The sequence below is a fragment of the Setaria viridis genome, chromosome 5 (assembly GCF_005286985.2).
Source record: "Setaria viridis chromosome 5, Setaria_viridis_v4.0, whole genome shotgun sequence".
NCBI lineage: Eukaryota > Viridiplantae > Streptophyta > Magnoliopsida > Poales > Poaceae > Setaria > Setaria viridis.
This window is the reverse complement of record NC_048267.2, coordinates 14,241,321-14,260,478: the sequence shown is the minus strand read 5'-3', so window position 1 is coordinate 14,260,478 and position 19,158 is coordinate 14,241,321. Positions and strand designations below refer to the sequence as shown.

Sequence of the window (19,158 nt, the reverse complement as noted above, 5' to 3'; positions counted from 1 at the left end):
TTAGGACAGGACATTGATGATGACACTCCTCCTTCGGAGCACGGGAATGATTTTATTGACACGCGTGACAGTGATGATGAGACTTATGATCAAGCTAATCCCAATCATGACGATTATTTCTAAGACATGTATGGGCCGTACTAATTTATTTATTATTTGTCATACCATGTTATTTATTAAGTATGTTTACTTTATTTTGCACATCTTCCTAATTATGTTTTGTTTATCTGTGCTGATTGGTTTACTCTTGGCAAATGCAGGTGACTCAACAATGGTGGACGGTACGAGGAAGATTGCAGCGCTTTACGAAAAATTAAAAGCTGCAGCTTCAGGGTCAGGTACAAGGTCAGACGCATCAAGAGGTTGAGAGAGGCGTCGAGGGAGGGGTGGAGGCAGAGGTGATGCACAGGTCGAGGAAACGGAGGGGGCACAGGTCCTTGCTAGAGGTAGGGGTCGGGGCAGGGGTCGAGGAAAGGGTAAAGGGGTGAGGCCCCCCTCGCCTGTGCCTTCGTCGTCGTTGTCGGAGGAGGTACCTTCCGCGCACGCCTCTAGTGACAAGGTGGAGGTACAGCAGGAGCAGGAGCAGGAGCAGGAGCACGAGTAGGAGCAGGAGAGGGAGGAAGGAGAGGAGGCAGGGGATTCGCAGTCCAAGATCTGGTTGCGAGGTCCCTCGTCCCTCCCGAGGCAACCGATCCCTCTTCATTTACGCCCACTGATTCAACCCACTGGGGCAAAGTAAGTTCCTTTACATATTCTCAGTACTTTTGATATGTTGAAATTTACAATAGAAACTAATAATCTATATTAATCACTTGTGCAGGAGTTGGACTAAGCTTAGTGGGGGTGCCCACAACCGCAAGGTCAACGGCATCATTGGTCTTTTGTGTAGGCTACACTTCCCCGGTCTAGTGGTCTTCGCCGAACAGGAGGAGCCGGCCTACACGTGGGACCACTATGTCGCCGCCGCCGACGTCGGTGATCATGACCACAGGCAATTTGCGAACAAGGCGGAGCGGGTGAAGGCCGAGCTGTGGGTAAGTATTCGAAGCTCTAGATTTCTTAATACACCAGCTTCGCTAGACATTCTTGAAAAAATAATTGTTTGCAATGTGTCTATACGCAGGACTTTTATAGATGCCAGGAGGGATTCGAGGCTAGGGTGGCCTCCGTCATTGAACAAGCCGCCAAGAAGCTCGTTAAGGACATGCACTACGAGGCGCGGGTTGAGGCCATGATCAACTTCTATGCTGAATACAGAAGGATGAGGGTCAAAAAAGAAGAGGCCAGGACAATGAACCTGACCAAGGAAGAATTCATGCCGGTACGTACAGAAAGTTAATATTTACTATTTCTGAGATTAATTACGCTTAATTTCTTTTGTTACATGTCACACACTTGATGATGTAGGTGCCTCCGTGGTGGTGCCGATCCTTTACCCAGTTCTGGGAACAAATGCTGGACGTGTGGTTGCAGCCTGGGTGGTTGGAGAACCACGTTGCTTGCTGGGAGCGGCGTCTGCAGATGCCATATGCACCACACCATCAAGGCAGCCTGAGCCTTGATGAATACAAGGAAAAATGGGTACGTGAATTCATTTCTTTATTCTCACACATAATACACATAATACTGTATATTTTGTAATCCTTTAGTATTTTTGCCGCAGACGTCATTACATGATGGCCAGGAGTGCTCCCGGTTCAAGGCATGGGTTATGTCCAAAAAGGGCAAGGCCACGGTAGACATCGACTTCAACCCGGAGGACCCGCCCGAGGCATACAGCCATCCCAGCATCCACAGCCGCGTCACCGAGTACACAGCAATGGTGAGGGAGGTTCATGGGCCAGAGTTCGATCCGAGCTCTTAGGATATTGATGCTGAAATTGTGATGAGGGTCGGAGGAGGGAAGAAGCATGGCAGGTATTGGATTGGAGATAGCGTGATCGACACTGCCAGTACTCCCACTCTCTCCCAGATCCGAGCAAGGAGCACGGACTCGAGCCCCGCGATACGGGCACGGCCTACCGCTGCACAGTTACAGATGCAGGCTCTGCAGGTTATTCCTGTTTCTTTAATTTTTCATTCATTTTGTACATATCTTTTGCTTGGCAATAAGACATTGGGTTAAAATATTGTAGGCCCAGGTGGAGGTAGAACGGAAGCGCCGGGAGGAACTAGAGGCGAGGATCGAGGCGTATTGGCAGCTAGAAAGACAGAGGACGGAGCAGATGTTCCAATACATGCAGAGTGTCTTTCACAGTTTAGGTCAGACTCCACCACCTATGCCACCGAACCTATTCCCACCACCTCCACCACCTCCTGCAGCTACTCCTGTGAGTCACTCTCAACCTTACAATCAATCTAGAGTTAAACTAGAAACTACAGGCACTACAGACTTACACTAGAAAAGTGACTAATGCAATCTCTTTAACTTTGTGCAGAATCAATCGGCGGCGTCCAATGCAGAATCTTCCTGGGGGTAGTGGCCACCTGCACATCCTCCTCAGCCTCCTCATCCTCCTCATCCTCCTCAGTGACTTGTTATTTCTGTGTTTATGATGCAAAACTTGTGAATTACTTGTTTAGACGAGAACTTCTGAATATTATTTGTGTGCTTGTGATTCATGTGGTGCAATTTATATGCTTGTGGTGCAATTAATATGACTGTGCTTCTGTGGTTGTTTTTCGAGAGGGGTCCTTTATACGTAACATTTTTGTTTTGTAGCAGGAGGTTGGACACTTTGCCGAGTGTTAACACTCGGCAAAGAGGCCATATCCTGCTTCTGGTAGACGTCTTTGGCGAGTGTATCCTCCAAACACTCGGCAAAGGCGCCATAAATTTTGACGGGATTGTCTTGTTTGCCGAGTGCCAAGGGGCAGGTGAAAGGATACGAGGTAGGCTACACTAGCGCAATTCAAAAATTCTACCGCGTATAACCAGGAAGAACTGCCGTATAAGGATCACGGGATTACCACTCGACGCACTACTGGTGCGGAAGATGTAGATATGCATCGATGCAGTGAAGACGATCACGTAGTCGTATGTAGTCGAACAACGTAGTCGTACGTAGTCGATCACGTCCAGCAGCTCCTCAGCAGCTCGTCCACGTGCAGCAAGATCGCCTCCGGTGCCGCGGCTCGTCGTCGGCTCGTCGTGGCTCGTCGGCGGCTCGTCCAAGTGCTGCAGGCGCAACACCTCCAAGGTATCCACACGTGCAGGGAGGAAGTGTCGCAAGCCGGACTGCTAGATCCGCTAGTTGCAACAGGTGAGGGCGTGGGAGGCGCGGCAGGTGTGTTTCGCCAAAAGGTGTAAAACCCTAGGGCGCCCCCACCCCTCTATTTATAGAGGTTCCTGACGGGCCTCTGGATCCGAGGCCCATTAGTACTTCTAAACCTAATCCAACTCGGATCTGATCCGAATTGGACTTCCAGCCCCTTAAGTGTGTGACCCTATGGGTTCGGACACGTATAGACATGGCCCGAGTACTCCTACTCAGCCCAATAGTCGGTAGCGGCCTCTAGCAAGATGTGCCAACTCCTATACGCACACGAAGATCATATCAGACGAACCATCACAACATAATATACATGCTATTCCCTTTGCCTCACGATATTTGGTCTAACTTCAAGCCGACCGCTCTTTCTCGATCCTGTGATTCGGAATCCCTTTGTACATTAACTCTTAACCGTACGTAGCATGGCCATGCATTTTCGGATCCGATCACTCGAGGGGCCCAGAGATATCACTCTCAATCAGAGAGGGGCAAATCCCTTCTTGATTGACCATGTCTCATAGCATGCTTCTTGACAAACCCGAAAGCTACCTTTATAACTACCCTGTTACGGCGTAGCGTTTGATAGCCCCTAAGTAGGTCGATCCACATCTAGAATACATGCGACAATCTCAGGTCTAAGGACAAAGCGTATATGTTGTTTTAAAGAGAGAACTACTTCTCGTGTTGGGTCAGTCCTAACACATGTCTCCACATGTGTCCACATTATTAGTTCAACATCTCCATGTCCATGACTTGTGAAACATAGTCATCAACTAATACATGTGCTAGTCTAATATTCATGTGTGTCCTCACATGAACTCCGACTAGGGACAACTTTAGAATAACCATACAAGTAAAGAGTTTCACATACAATTCACATAATTGCAAATCAATTCAAGTAGCCTTTAATGGATATTCAATGAACACAATATACAAATCATGGATACATATGGAATATCATAATCTCTATGATTGCCTCTAGGGCATACCTCCAACAGTCTCCCACTTGCACTAGAGTCAATCTAGAAGGTACCTAATACCCATAGCTCTTACATGCGCATCATGCTTAGCCTGCGGGAGTGGTTTTGTCAACGGATCAGAAATGTTCAGATCCGTGTGTATTTTGCATATCTTGATCTCACCCCGGTTAACGAAGTCTCGAATGAGATGAAATCGCCGCATTACGTGTTTGTTCTTCTGGTGGTTCCTTGGTTCCTTTGCTTGCGCAATTTCCCCATTGTTATCACAGTAGAGATTCAACGGGCTGGACGCATTCGGGAATACACCAAGCTCAATGAGGAAATTCCTTATCCAAACACCTTCTTTCGCGGCTTCCGAAGCCGCGATGTACTCGGCTTCTGTCGTAGAATCGGCCACCGTCTCCTGCTTGGAACTTTTCCAACTAACAGCACCACCATTTAGCGTGAACACAAATCCTGATTATGACTTTGAATCATCTCTGTCGGTTTGGAAACTAGCATCGGTGTAACCTGTTACAACGAGCTCCTCCTCACCTCCGTAGACGAGGAACATATCTTTAGTCCTTCTCAAGTACTTAAGAATGTTTTTCACCGCTGTCCAGTGACTCTCACCTGGATCAGACTGGTGTCTGCTTGTCATACTTAGCGCATATGAAACATCTGGGCGAGTACTTATCATTGCATACATGATAGATCCAATAGCCGAGGCATATGGCACTCTACTCATGCGATCCCGCTCATCAGCAGTCGAAGGACACTGAGTCTTGCTGAGATGTATGCCATGTGACATAGGCAAGAACCCTTTCTTTGCCTCTTCCATGCTGAACCGCTTCAACACTTTGTCAATGTAAGTATCTTGGCTTAAACCTATAAGCCTTCTCGATCTATCTCTATAGATCTTAATGCCCAGAATGTATGCCGCTTCCCCTAAGTCCTTCATCGAAAAACTATTTTTCAGTGAAGTCTTTACGGACTCAAGCATAGGAATGTTATTTCCAATCAGTAATATGTCATCCACATATAAGATTAGAAATACTACAGAGCTCCCACTAATCTTCTTGTAAACACAAGACTCTTCTTCGTTCTTGGTGAAGTCAAACCCTTTGACCACTTCATCAAAACGAATGTTCCAACTCCTAGATGTTTGCTTCAATCCATAAATGGATCTCTGAAGCTTGCATACCTTTCTAGCATTTTTCGGATCGACAAAACCCTCGGGCTGTATCATATACACGTCCTCGGCTAGGTTTCCATTCAGGAAAGCTGTCTTGACATCCATCTGCCATATCTCATAATCAAAATATGCAGCTATAGCTAGAATAATCCGAATGGACTTAAGCATCACTACGGGCGAGAAGGTCTCGTCGTAGTCAACTCCTTGAACTTGTCGAAAACCTTTTGCGACAAGTCGTGCTTTATAGATGTGAACATTTCCATCCATGTCCTTTTTCTTCTTATAGATCCACTTGCACTCTATGGCTTTAACACCATCAGACGGGTCAACCAAGTTCCAAACTTGATTGTCTCCCATGGACTCTATTTCGGATTGCATGGCATTCTGCCATTTTTCGGAGTCTGGGTCCATCATTGCTTCTGCATATATCGCAGGCTCATCATTGTCCAACAATAATATTTCCCGCATTTCGCGGAGCCTTGCCGACCTTCGTGGTTGTGGCGGTGCTTCTCTTGCCATGGGTATCTCAACTTGTTCTACTACGTTAGCATCACTCATTGATTCTTGCCCGATCGACTCATCTTGAACTTCTTCAAGATGCACTGTCTTTCCACTCTTTTCTCCTTTGAGAAACTCTTTCTCTAGGAAAACCCCGTTCCGAGCGACAAACACTTTGCCTTCTGATCGGTTGTAGAAATAATATCCCAAAGTTTCCTTTGGATATCCCATGAAAATGCACTTATCCGACTTGGGTGTGATCTTGTCCGACTGAAGTCGCTTGACAAACACTTCACATCCCCAAATCTTTAGAAAAGACAAACTAGGAACCTTTCCAGTCCATATCTCATATGGTGTCTTAACTACGGATTTAGATGGTACCCTATTAAGTGTGAAAGCTGCTGTTTCTAGAGCGTATCCCCAAAATAACAACGGTAGGTCCGACTGGCTCATCATTGATCGAACCATGTCTAACAAAGTTCGATTACGTCGCTCGGACACACCGTTTCTCTGAGGTGTTCCAGGCGGCGTAAGTTGTGGAACAATTCTGCAACTCTTTAGATGATTGCTAAACTCGTGGCTCAAATACTCGCCTCCACGATCAGATCGTAAGGCCTTAATTTTCTTGCCACGCTGATTTTCAACTTCATTCTGAAATTCCTTGAACTTTTCAAAGGTTTCAGACTTGTGCCTCATCAAGTAGACATAGCCATATCTACTAAAATCATCAGTGAAAGTTATGAAGTATTGGAATCCTCCTCTAGCCGTCGTGCTCATTGGTCCGCATACATCACTATGTACGAGTTCCAACAAGTCTACTGCTCTCTCAGGAAATCCTGTGGAAGGCGTCTTGGTCATCTTGCCTAGCAAGCAAGCCTCACATGTCTCGTATGATTCAAAATCAAACGAAGTTAGAAGTCCATCAGAATGGAGCTTCTTCATGCGCTTTTCACTTATATGACCCAAACGACAATGCCACAAGTAGGTAGGACTCAAATCATTAGGCCGAGGCCTTTTAGCACTTACATTACAGACAGGTGAACCATCAAGATTTAAAACAAATAATCCATTCACAATGGGTGCAAAAGCCATAAACATATTATTCTTAGAGATCACACAACCATTGTTTTCACTCGCAAATGAATAACCATCCTTCATCAAGCATGAAGGAGATAAAATGTTTCGACTTAAACTAGGAACAAAATAACAATTATTCAACTCCATAATAAATCCTGACGGGAGGTGGAGTTGCATCGTCCCGACGGTCAACGCAGCAACTCTAGCATTATTGCCCACGTGAAAATCAACTTCTCCTCTTTCCACGCTTTTACTTCTTATCATTCCCTGCATCGAATTGCAAATATGAGCAACCAATCCGGTATCAAATACCCAAGAATTAATAATTGTATCAGCGAGAAATATGTTGTCTATAACATTAACAACAAGCGTACCTGAGGTAGAAGTACTCTTACTTCCGCCATTCTTCAAGGAAGCTAGGTACTGCTTGCAGTTTCTCTTCCAGTGACCAAGTTCATGACAGTAAAAGCACTCTTTGTCTCGAGCAGGTCCAGGTCCAGCTTTAACCTTGGGTGCTGGGTTTGGCTTGGACGTTCGAGCCTTGCCCTTCTTCTTCCAAGAATTACCCTTCTTCTTAAAGCTAGGCTTGTTCTGTATAGCCATCACATGGCTGGTACTAGCGCTTTTCTTGATGTCAGCCTCTGCTGTTTTAAGCATGCCACACAGCTCATTCAGACCCTTCTCCGTCCCATGCATATGGTAGTTCGAGATGAAGTTCCCATAGCTAGGCGGAAGAGACGAAAGAATGAAATCAGTGGCCAACTCTTAGCCCAGTGGAAAGCCCAGCTTCTCCAACCGTTGAGTGTAACCAACCATCTTGATTACGTGTGGTCCTACTGCTGCGCCTTCTGCTAGCTTGCTCTCAACAAAGGCCTTAGACACATTGAACCTTTCAGTCCTGGCCTGTGTTTGGAACATGTCTCTAAGGGCCACGATCATATCGTGCGCCTCATGGTTTGTTTCGAACTGCATCTGCAGCTCGGGTTCCATGCAAGCAAGCATAAGGCAGCTTACTTCAAGGTTAGCATCACATGCTTTCTTGTAAGCATTCTTAGCAGCAGCGGGTGCATCATCAGCAAGTTCTTCTGGTAGTGGGTTGTCTAGAACATCTTCCTTTTTCTCAGCCCTGAGAACGATTCTCAGGTTACGGATCCAATCCGAGTAATTTGTTCCATTCAACTTGTCCTTCTCAAGGACCGAACGCAAAGCAAACGGTGTAGTGCTGCTAGGTGCCATTTAATCTACAACAAAGTAATGCAAAATACACTAAGACAAATGTATCCATGATAGAGCAAATCACATTAAACTATTTTAACAGAATCTACTCCCACTAAAATCAATATCCCTCTATTGAAAATTAGTGATTCAGGATCCACAACTAACAAGTCCACTAGTGAGCTTTAGCATCACCGCTAGCAAACAAGGTAGATCGGTAAGCAACTTTTGCTAATCATATCACATATGACTCCTGTTGTTGGGTGACATCTCCATGTCTCGGCGCCCAACCGTTATGCCCCAAGGTCCTTAACCGTTAAGATGACCTCGTTAAGCAAACCAACCCTTATGCGTGTAAGTGTCCGACACAAACCCGTCTAGTCAAGGAAAACTAGTGGTACCCTAATTTCATAGACCCACCACTAATTGTACAAGACATGGGACGGTGCAAGTTTTAGTTGGGAGGGCATACTAACTTAAACTTTATGAGGGATCGTTCTACTTCTAACATCACAGCATGCAGAAAGTAAAACATAAACAGAATAGCATTCACACAGTTGTGACACAGTATGGCCCGTTTTCATATGGTGATCTCCATCTCCATAGAACCTGTTCACAATGGTGATCTCCATCTCCATGTTCCATGTGCGCCATCCTCCTGGTGATGAGTCCTCCAAGAACTAGAGCATGCTATTACGCTTAATAGCTAGTAAAGAATCTAGTAATGAAGATTACATAGTTGCTTGGATCATCACAGATTGGTACGCAGACCATTAAATACAATAAAGTGACAACACATATGGCTCCTGCCGTGTTGCCGTACGCGCGACACGCAGGTCACGAATGAGTTACACACATGCATCACATACACAAGGGGGCCATACTGATCACAAGATACATACATACATCCTGCAAAACAGAGTTAGGCGTCCTAACGTTCCAAACTTTGGATGCCCGAAACTCCATCTTCCAAGCCGAATTTGGGAAATCTAATTTTGCTGAAAACGGCGAAGCGGTTGAATTTCATGTGTAACTTTTTCTGTAGATCAATTTTCATATAAAATTCGCCCCGATCCGAGATCGTACCGAAAAGTTATGGCTGATTTACCGAAGCATACGCATACGGCAAAAATCCCGACCCCGGCAGTAGATCTCATCTACTATTGCACATCTAATGCGCCTAGCGTATGACCCTGGATTTTGATTTGACCAATCATATTGATCTTCGCTCACTGCAACTGGATTTACGTGTATCACTTAACTCCGATGGTGGAAACCGAACGGTAGGAGTATGTCGTTACACTACCATTGCAGCAAGGGCACGAAACCAGGATATAGATCAAACGGAAAACTCGCATATCTCCATATGCACACATCCCGAATCCAAAACTAAGCAGCTATGGCTCTGATACCACTGAAAGGATACGAGGTAGGCTACACTAGTGCAATTTAAAAATTCTACCGCGTATAACCAGGAAGAACTGCCGTATAAGGATCACGGGATTACCACTCGACGCACTACTGGTGCGGAAGATGTAGATATGCGTCGATGCAGTGAAGACGATCACGTAGTCGTACGTAGTCGAACAACGTAGTCGTACGTAGTCGATCACGTCCAGCAGCTCCTCAGCAGCTCGTCCACGTGCAGCAAGATCGCCTCCGGTGCCGCGGCTCGTCGTCGGCTCGTCGTGGCTCGTCGGCGGCTCGTCCAAGTGCTGCAGGCGCAACACCTCCAAGGTATCCACACGTGCAGGGAGGAAGCATTGCAAGCCGGACTGCTAGATCCGCTAGTTGCAACAGGCGAGGGCGTGGGAGGCGCGGCAGGTGTGTTTCGCCAAAAGGTGTAAAACCCTAGGGCGCCCCCACCCCTCTATTTATAGAGGTTTCTGACGGGCCTCTGGATCCGAGGCCCATTAGTACTTCTAATCCTAATCCAACTCGGATCTGATCCGAATTGGGCTTCCAGCCCCTTAAGTGTGTGACCCTATGGGTTCGGACACGTATAGACATGGCCCGAGTACTCCTACTCAGCCCAATAGTCGGTAGCGGCCTCTAGCAAGACGTGCCAACTCCTATACGCACACGAAGATCATATCAGACGAACCATCACAACGTAATATACATGCTATTCCCTTGCCTCACGATATTTGGTCTAACTTCAAGCCGACCGCTCTTTTCTCGATCCTGTGATTCGGAATCCCTTTGTAGGTTAACTCTTAACCGTACGTAGCATGGCCATGCATTTTCGGATCCGATCACTCGTGGGGCCCAGAGATATCACTCTCAATCAGAGAGGGGCAAATCCCATCTTGATTGACCATGTCTCATAGCATGCTTCTTGACAAACCCGAAAGCTACCTTTATAACTACCCTGTTACGGCGTAGCGTTTGATAGCCCCTAAGTAGGTCGATCCACATCTAGAATACATGCGACAATCTCAGGTCTAAGGACAAAGCGTATATGTTGTTTAAAGAGAGAACTACTTCTCGTGTTGGGTCAGTTCTAGCACATGTCTCCACATGTGTCCACATTATTAGTGCAACATCTCCATGTCCATGACTTGTGAAACATAGTCATCAACTAATACATGTGCTAGTCTAATATTCACGTGTGTCCTCACATGAACTCCGACTAGGGACAACTTTAGAATAACCATACAAGTAAAGAGTTTCACATACAATTCACATAATTGCAAATCAATTGAAGTAGCCTTTAATGGATATTCAATGAACACAATATACAAATCATGGATACATATGGAATATCATCATCTCTATGATTGCCTCTAGGGCATACCTCCAACAGCAGGCACTCGGCAAACCCTATATTTTCACCGAGTGCCGGGTACCAAATACACTCGGCAAAGCCTAAAAAAAAACTGGCGGGAGGGTTTTTTTGCCGAGTGTTTGGAGGAGTAGGCACTCGGCAAACCTGATATTTTCGCCGAGTGTCGTTTGAAAAATACACTCGGCAAACTCTATATTTTCGCCGAGTGTCATTTAAAAAATACACTCGGCAAAATCTATATTTTCGCCGAGTGTCATATAAAAAATACACTCGGCAAACTATATATTTTCGCCGAGCGTCGGCCGTCAGGCACTCGGCAAAGACTCCGTTGCCGTGATAGACCGTTAACGCCTTTTTGCCGAGTGTTTAATTTTGCCGAGTGTATTTTGGCACTCGGCAAAGGGTTTGCCGAGTGCCCGACGATTGACACTCGGCAAACGCACTGTTTGCCGAGGAAAAGTGTGCCGAGTGTTACACTCGACAAACCGTTTGCCGAGTGTATTGGGGCCTTCGCCGAGTGCCTGGGGCACTCGGCAAAAGAACTGTTTCCGGTAGTGAGCTAGGCCTATATATATGCACATTGACATGGAAAACTTCATGCTCACCAGTCACTACTGCTAGCTAGCTACCTAGAGAGGTTTGCTCTGTTCCAAAGATACGGAGAATCGGAATCCATTGGTGTCCTGTGAAAGTGAGAATCTGTTCAATCTACTGAACGGTGGGATCGTTGGCGCTGCGGTGCTTGCCATTCTGCTTGTGGCGCTCAGCACGTATGGCCGTCATTGCTGCCGCCACCCGGCGTTCCGCTTCTTTGTGTGGGGCGCTTCCACCGTACGTCTTCCTCCCGCTCACCTCCTCCATCATCAGCTCCTTGCTGAAGAGGAGCGCGGAGCCGAGATGTGACCGTTCTCAGCCACTCAAAGGTAAGGACAATCCCGATATCCAGAACATGTGGACCCTCCTCCTGTGGATCGTGCTCATCCTCACCATCAAGTGCAACGCCGACGTCGCGGCGGCGGCAGTCACCGTTGCCGCGGCTTCACCTGCCGGCGGTGATGTCAGCTTCGACGGCCAGAGGATCAGGCCCCCTGTGGAGCACCTCGCCATGTACGCTTGGTTGGGGTACCTCATCTGGCTCTGCGTCCCGCTAGCCGGATGGCTGCGTCCCTTCAACAGAGCCGTCTTCTTCGTGTTTAGCGCGCTCGGCCTTGTGAAGCTAGCGCTTAAGCTGGCCGCCTTCTGGAGCGCGAGCGGCTCTTTCGCGCTCGGCAAGAACGCGCGGCTTGTCGCCGGCTATATGGCGCAGCTCGTCACCGACGGCGACGGCGACGGCGACGGGCAGGTGCCGCGTTATATAGTGATGGGAGAGACGAGGAAGCACGTCGAGGAGAGCCCGCAGGGTTACCGCATCAAGCGCGAAGTTCTCGACAACAAGTTCAGCAGCCTTGTCACGCTTGATCGCGTGTGGAGGATGGCGGAGCACGGCGACGGCATCCTCGCCGAGCGGCAGGAGCTCAGAGACCTCTGCCTCTCCTACTCGCTGTTCAAGATCCTGCAGCGGCGGCTGTCAGGGTACCCCCTGGCCGCACCGGGTCAGGAGGGGCCCTTAACTTCGTGCTCGGAGGCATGGACAGCGTCGGCTCCGGCGTCAACGTCGACCGGGTGTTCCGTGTCCTCGTCGACGAGCTCTCGTTTGCAAGTGATTTCTACTACTCTCCCATCCCGCTTTGCATCTTCGGCGGGTGGTCGGCGACACTCAACTACCTCTGCTCCGTCCTCCTCCTCATCGGAGCCATAGCCGTGGGGTGGATTTATCAGGTCAAGGACGTGGTGCACTCCACGCCTTACAAGGTCATTACTTTCTCCCTCCTGCTGGCCGTCGTGCTCGTCGAGGCATGGGACGTTGTCGCCGGCGTTTGCTCCAACTGGACCAAGATGGCTCTGCTTGGCCATTACATCAGGCACGAGTCGGCGTGGCGCTGCTCCGGCTGCGTCCACGCGGCCCTCGCGGCGGCGCTGCGGCTCAGGCCGGCCACCCGGTGGCGCCACAAGATTGGGCAGAACTCGGTGCTGGAGCCTCGCCGTTTCCTCAAGCGGTCTGGGTTCCTCTCGGAGAAACTCTACGGCAAAGCGGGGCTTATGAGGTCGATCAGGTGTCGCCTGCTGTGAAGGACGCGGTGGTCAGGTCGCTGCTCAGCAGTTACGGGAGGATGAGCAAAGACGGCGGTGCTCCGGCGAGGCGAGTCGGCGCCACGGTCGACTGGACGCTGTACGGTAGTTCCCGGAAAAGCTGGGGGTGGAGCGAAGACGGAAGCAGCAGCAACACCGAGCTGATCCTCACGTGGCACGTCGCCACGAGGCTCTTCGAGATGAAGTCGATGTCGGCCTCATCGGACATGATCGCCGCCAGCCACCTCTCCAACTACTTTGCGTACCTGGTGGCGGCGGCGCCGGAGCTGCTTCCGGACTGCGCCGAGTGGTCCAACAAACGGTACAAGGAGGTGTCGGAGGACGCGCGCGCAGCGCTTGGGGCGGACAGCGGCGGTGAGTCGGCAGAGGGGAGGTACGGGCGGCTGGTGGCCGCGCTGAGCGAGGCGTCGCGGGACACCGTGCTCCGGTGGGGCGCGGAGCTCGGGCGGCACCTGGTGGCGCAGTACACCGAGGACGACGCGTCGGCGTGCCGGATCCTGGCGGACTTCTGGTCGGAGATGGCCCTCTACGTGGCGCCGTCGGAGAACTTCAAGGGCCACGTCCAGGCCATGGCGCGCGGCGGCGAGTTTATCACGCTCGTCTGGGCGCTGCTTCTCCACGCCGGCGTCACCTCTAGGCCTGAGCCTGACACGCCAGGTGGTGGCGGTGCTATCCCGTAAACCAGTGGCAGTGGAGCCAGGTGAAGCCTGCACTGTAGCCAACATGCTTTTACCTCTCTGCGTCTTGTTGTCTATGTTTTCTCCCTGCAATAAGGATGCATCGTGCTCGTAAAATTACTAGTATGCAAATTACGTTGTCTTGTAGGCCGTAGCTCGTTTCTATGCAAACTACTTCTTTTGTATGGGTTTGATCCTTAGTCTTTCAAGCTACGGTAGTATCTTTGTACTTTGACTTTCTATTCCCGGACTTGTATCGTGTGTCTGTGTTAATGAAATACAGTATCTACTTTGTTTGGAACGTGATGCCTTTTCCAGATTCTAGCATGTGTATTGAACTTTTGACTTAAAAATTGGCAAAATTCTATGGAACTTGTGCCGCAAAAGAAAAGGAAGAATGGCATAAACAAATTTGTAGATCACTTAAAGTTAATTCAAATTAAAAGGAAGCACAAAGAGAAGCATATCATGCCAAAATGATGCTGACGTTCCTAATATAGATGGCCAAACGGGCGGCCCGACCCGGCCTGGCACAAGCCCGATTAGGCCCGGCTTGCTTAGGCCCGGCTTGTTTAGGCCCGCACAGTAATCGTGCCAGGCCGGGCCGGCCCACGTGCCGAATGTACAGCCCAAGTCCGACCTGCTGCCTTCTTAGGTAGGCCGTGCCGACCCGCTGGCCCGGTGGGCCTTAATAGCTCGCCGTGCCCATGTCAGCTCGCGGCACGGCTCCGGCTCCTCTTTTCCCTGCCGCCTCGGCAGTGGAGGGCCACGGTCCTGGCCGGGGAGGCGGCGGCAAAGGGCCACGGGACTGACCGGGGAGGCGGCGACGGAGGGCCACGAGGTCGGCCGGGGAGGCGGCGACGGAGGGCCACGGGACCGGCGGAGAGGCATGGCTCTGAGGGCAGGGGAGGCACGGAGGCCGCGACGTGCGAGCGACCGGCCGGCCGGGCTGACGGGAGCTAGGGGAGGCGGCGGAGGCCGCGACGAGCGAGGGGCCGGCCGGCCGGGCCGCCGGGGGCAGGTCGGCAGGGGGAGGCGGCGGAGGCAGCGGAGGTGCGGAGGCCGCCGAGGGCAAGCCGGCAGGGGGAGGTGGCGGAGACAGGGAAGGCACGGAGGCAGGAGGCACGAAGATGGAGGCAGTGCGGGGAGATCGGGGAGGCTGCTCGAAGCAGCAGGAGCGGAGGGGTGCAGCCATGCGGGACTAGATTACGACCGACCATTTATCTGGGGTTTCGGCCGGGCTGAGGTAGACCTGGCAGGCCGTGCCACCCGTTTATGGCCCACGGACCAAATGTGACAGGCCGTGTTGGGCCAGCCCACATGCTGAGGTAGTGACCCAGGCCCGGCCTACAAGGCTGCCGTGCCAGGCCGTGCCTGGACCGGGCCAAAATGCCGTGCCATGGGCCAGCCCACGGGCCGCGGGCCAAATGGCCATATATAGTTCCTAATCCTCCTCCATAGCATCTCTTTAAAGTTTTTTCTTTTTGCAGGAAAAGAGGTATTTCATACTTAACCAGGATTACAATCATTTTGTATCGCGGCTTCTCTAGGAAACTCGGTACTACAGCAATACAAACAGCTGAGCTGTTTATTACTCTGTGCTAATTCATGAGCAATTAAATTTTGATCTCTCTTTATCCCATTCACTTCCAGCTTCACATAGCTTTCCTTTAGGTCTTTTATGTCGGCTCCTTCCTTGCTATTTCTGTGGCACATCTCTTTAAAGTTTGAATAACCTTTGCAATAAAGTTCTAGAGGAATCCTACCATCTTCAAGAGTTTGGAGTCCAAATACTAAATTTAATTTATGAATAATCCATATGTCTAATAATGGCATGGTTATCTTTTTGCAAACGACTGCTTTTGTTTCAAATTATGCTATCAAGATGAATAGTATGCATGGAATGTTTGACAGAACTCTAACACCAAGGATTATTGGAACTACCATATCTAGCTTTGTGAATTCATTGACCTGTAGCCATTGGCACATAAAAAGTACTTGAGCCGGATGATATAGGGTGGAAACCATTTGCTAGATGGAATATGGAACCACTTTGAAAACATATTTAGAAGGTATGAAAAATCCTAAAAAGACAACAATATGTATAGGAAGTGAATATATCACTAGCTACTACACAAAGCGTTATCACCGACGATGGTCTATCACTGCCTGTTTTAAATGGACCATTTGGTGATGCTTTTCACCGCCGGTTTCAAAGCAAATAGGAGCAGCAGCTATTAAAACCGGCAATGATAAGTGGCATCACCACGGTTGGTAGCTAAAACCGGCAGTGAAAACTATCACCATCGGCTCGAGATAGAAACCGACAGTGATAGTTCATTCCGACCCAAAATTTTTATGCACCATGATTTGTAGAGCGCGGCTCATGTTTGAACCGGCCTCCCTTTGTGGTAGAACCGTCCAAATTAAACTAGCCTAAGTACGCTAACAATCATCTTAATGGTTAATCCGGTCCATATGCTCTTAAAACAGCATAATCTGACAGTCTGTCGGGCAAATCCCGATTTAGCCACTGAATATCTCGATCGAAATATACACCGCAAGTCTCACGCGAAAGTGAGTGCATATAATACAAACATCATAGAGGTTAACATATCTTAAGATACAACACTTAGCTTTTACAAACTAACTTTAAATATAAGAATGATACATAGCTTTTAAACACATAGCGGAAAGAAAACTGGAACTAAAATAAAATAAGATAGACGGAAAGCTATAAATGGTGCCGAGCAGAGGATAACACATCGAGCCCACCGATGTGCCATCAACGAGAAGCGACACCACCAGAAATAGGGTCACAACAACAACAAGGCTTACCCAACTATGGTATATACTTAGCCGACTCCTAGTATGCTTTTTTGGCTACTGGGTTTGTTTGCCAAAGAGCAACTAAGAGTGAGTCCTTGCTTTCAATATTTTAGCCAAGTTTTATATGATAGCAACTATTCTCTAGATTTGCATAAACACAACAATTTAGCGTAGAAAAATAATTGATTACATAAGCAACAGTAATAACCATCATCACTATCATGTTCCACTTCTTTACTATGATGAGACAGAAAGATCAAGGCTGTCATATCCGTGATAACAGTGAATCGATTCAATTTTATCCCTTGCAAGGTAAACCTAATCACAAGACACATGCGCCAAAAAGGCCACATGCATCAGTCCATTCCCATCTTCACCCTCGAACGTCTGAACTGCCCCACCAAACTACAAACAACTTGGGCCCAACGTAAGACCCTAGATGCACCTGTGCTTCGTAGTCACACCAACTGCCTAGAGGTGGTGGGTAGGAGTTCACACCCCGTAGTGAATCAAGTACTAAGCTTACTGGTTTTGCGAAATTTATTAGGTTTTGAACTTCTACCGTTTAGAATTTAGGCATTATTTTTCCCCTTGCTTCTGAAAAAAAAAACATTCAAGAAACACTAATGGCAACCCTTCGACGACTTTCATCGAATACGGCCTTCCATAGAATTCTATAGGGAGATCAAGCATAGGGGAGAAAATCACTACACCTCGAAATAGGAATCAACAAGAGAAATTTTGTTAGAAATTAGCTCTTTCTTGATTGGTATCAGGGTTGGGAAGAATGGTTAGGATAACAAAAAACCATCAGGTTTGTACTTTGGATACCCTAAACCTTTGGATACCCTTATAACCATCAAAGGTCGTTGAAGTGGCTAATTCCTCTAAATAGGTGGCGTTGAAAACAAAGAAATTCTTGGAGCTATCATTTTCCATATAAGTTAAGTCCCCATGAATAGGGATTCCGTAAGTATCCCATTCCAAAAATTGAAACAATCAAGACTTTTCGGAAATTGGCTGCAGTTACTAATTCATGATCTGGCATGAATGAAAACTTCATTCTCGATTCTACGAGAATTTTTATGAAAGCATTTCATTTGCTTCTCTTCCATGGAAGTTTCATTTTCCCATAATGTATCCTAATCTTTGGCGTAATTCTTTTTCTGATGATCGATTTAACCTTTGATAAAAAAGATAGACCACCCACGGAATTTAAAGAGCCTAAAGGAGCATGGGTCATATATTCTGCTGAACGTCGTTTTTGCCAAGGTTGGATGTATTTTTTCAACCTACTCAAGTCCAAACCGTTGGGGCCCCTTAGAGGTTCTAACCATGGAGCATGAAGGTCCCAAAAACGCATAGTTTCCCTTCCAAAAATAACCTCCCCCGTTGGGAAACACATTAGATATTTACCTAAACCTGTCGATCCTTGGGCAAACCCTACATTAGCTCCAAGATGCTGGTCTCTAACTAGAAAAGTAAATGCTTGAGCTTGAGAAGCTTCTGGCCCAGTGGGTCCATAAAACTCACTTGGATAAGCTGTATTATTGAACCAGACAAAACAACAAGCGATAAAACCAAAAAAAAGGAGAAAATTTTCTAGTAAATACTAGAAAAAAGGGGAGGGGGATGCCTACGGCTAGGCTTGCGACTGGAGTGAAGTCGTAATAAGGTAGCCGTACTGGAAGGTGCGGCTGGATCACCTCCTTTTCATGGAGAGCTAACGCTTATGCTTATTGGGTATTTTTGTTTGACACTGCTTCATGCCCAAAAAGAAGGCAGCAGGTTGTATATTCATACGCATTTCAAATGATTTTTTTTCCAACTAAGAGGATTATTTGGAATCATGCATGAATTGGGCTAAGCTAAAAAAAAGTTCAATCCCCGATCAGTGTGCCACAATGGTATGGTCCTCAAACGACACGGATGGGGCAACCACAAATACAATAACAATACTATCATCCAACAAACCCAGCTCAACCAGGTCTCCAATCGTTTCCATAGTAACCATTTTCCAGGAGCCATCATAAGTACCAAAGGTCCTATTCTCACGAGTGATAGGAAATCAGTCGACTTCTACCGGTCCTAATTAGCATGGCAGTTCTATCGACCTGCACATACTAGTATAACTAGGGAATCGTAGGGAGCATGCATCTATGGTTTCATCCAACTCCTAGAAAACGTAAATGCACAATACTTAAGTAAAACATTGCATAGTTTTGAAAGTAAGGGTTATGCTCCTGGGCTTGCCTTCCAATAGGAGAGTTAGTGCCTGACTAAGCCTTGGGCCCTTCCGACCTTGGGCCAGGGCTTCTGGCTGCTCTTGCTGCGGCTCCTGCTTCTGCTACTACAACTCCTCCTACTCCTCCTCCTCAGCGACCAACTCGTACACTGCTCCTTCTGCTATTGGTTCTATATGAATGCAAGTATGCAATGAAATGTCAGGAATGCAGCA

At 48.0% G+C, this 19,158-nt stretch overlaps 1 pseudogene; it reads left to right on the top strand.

The window, feature by feature from the left end:
* The first annotated feature begins 12,608 nt into the window (after positions 1-12,608).
* On the top strand, positions 12,609-14,172 carry LOC140222955 (uncharacterized; annotated as a pseudogene).
* The last annotated feature ends 4,986 nt before the right edge of the window (positions 14,173-19,158 follow it).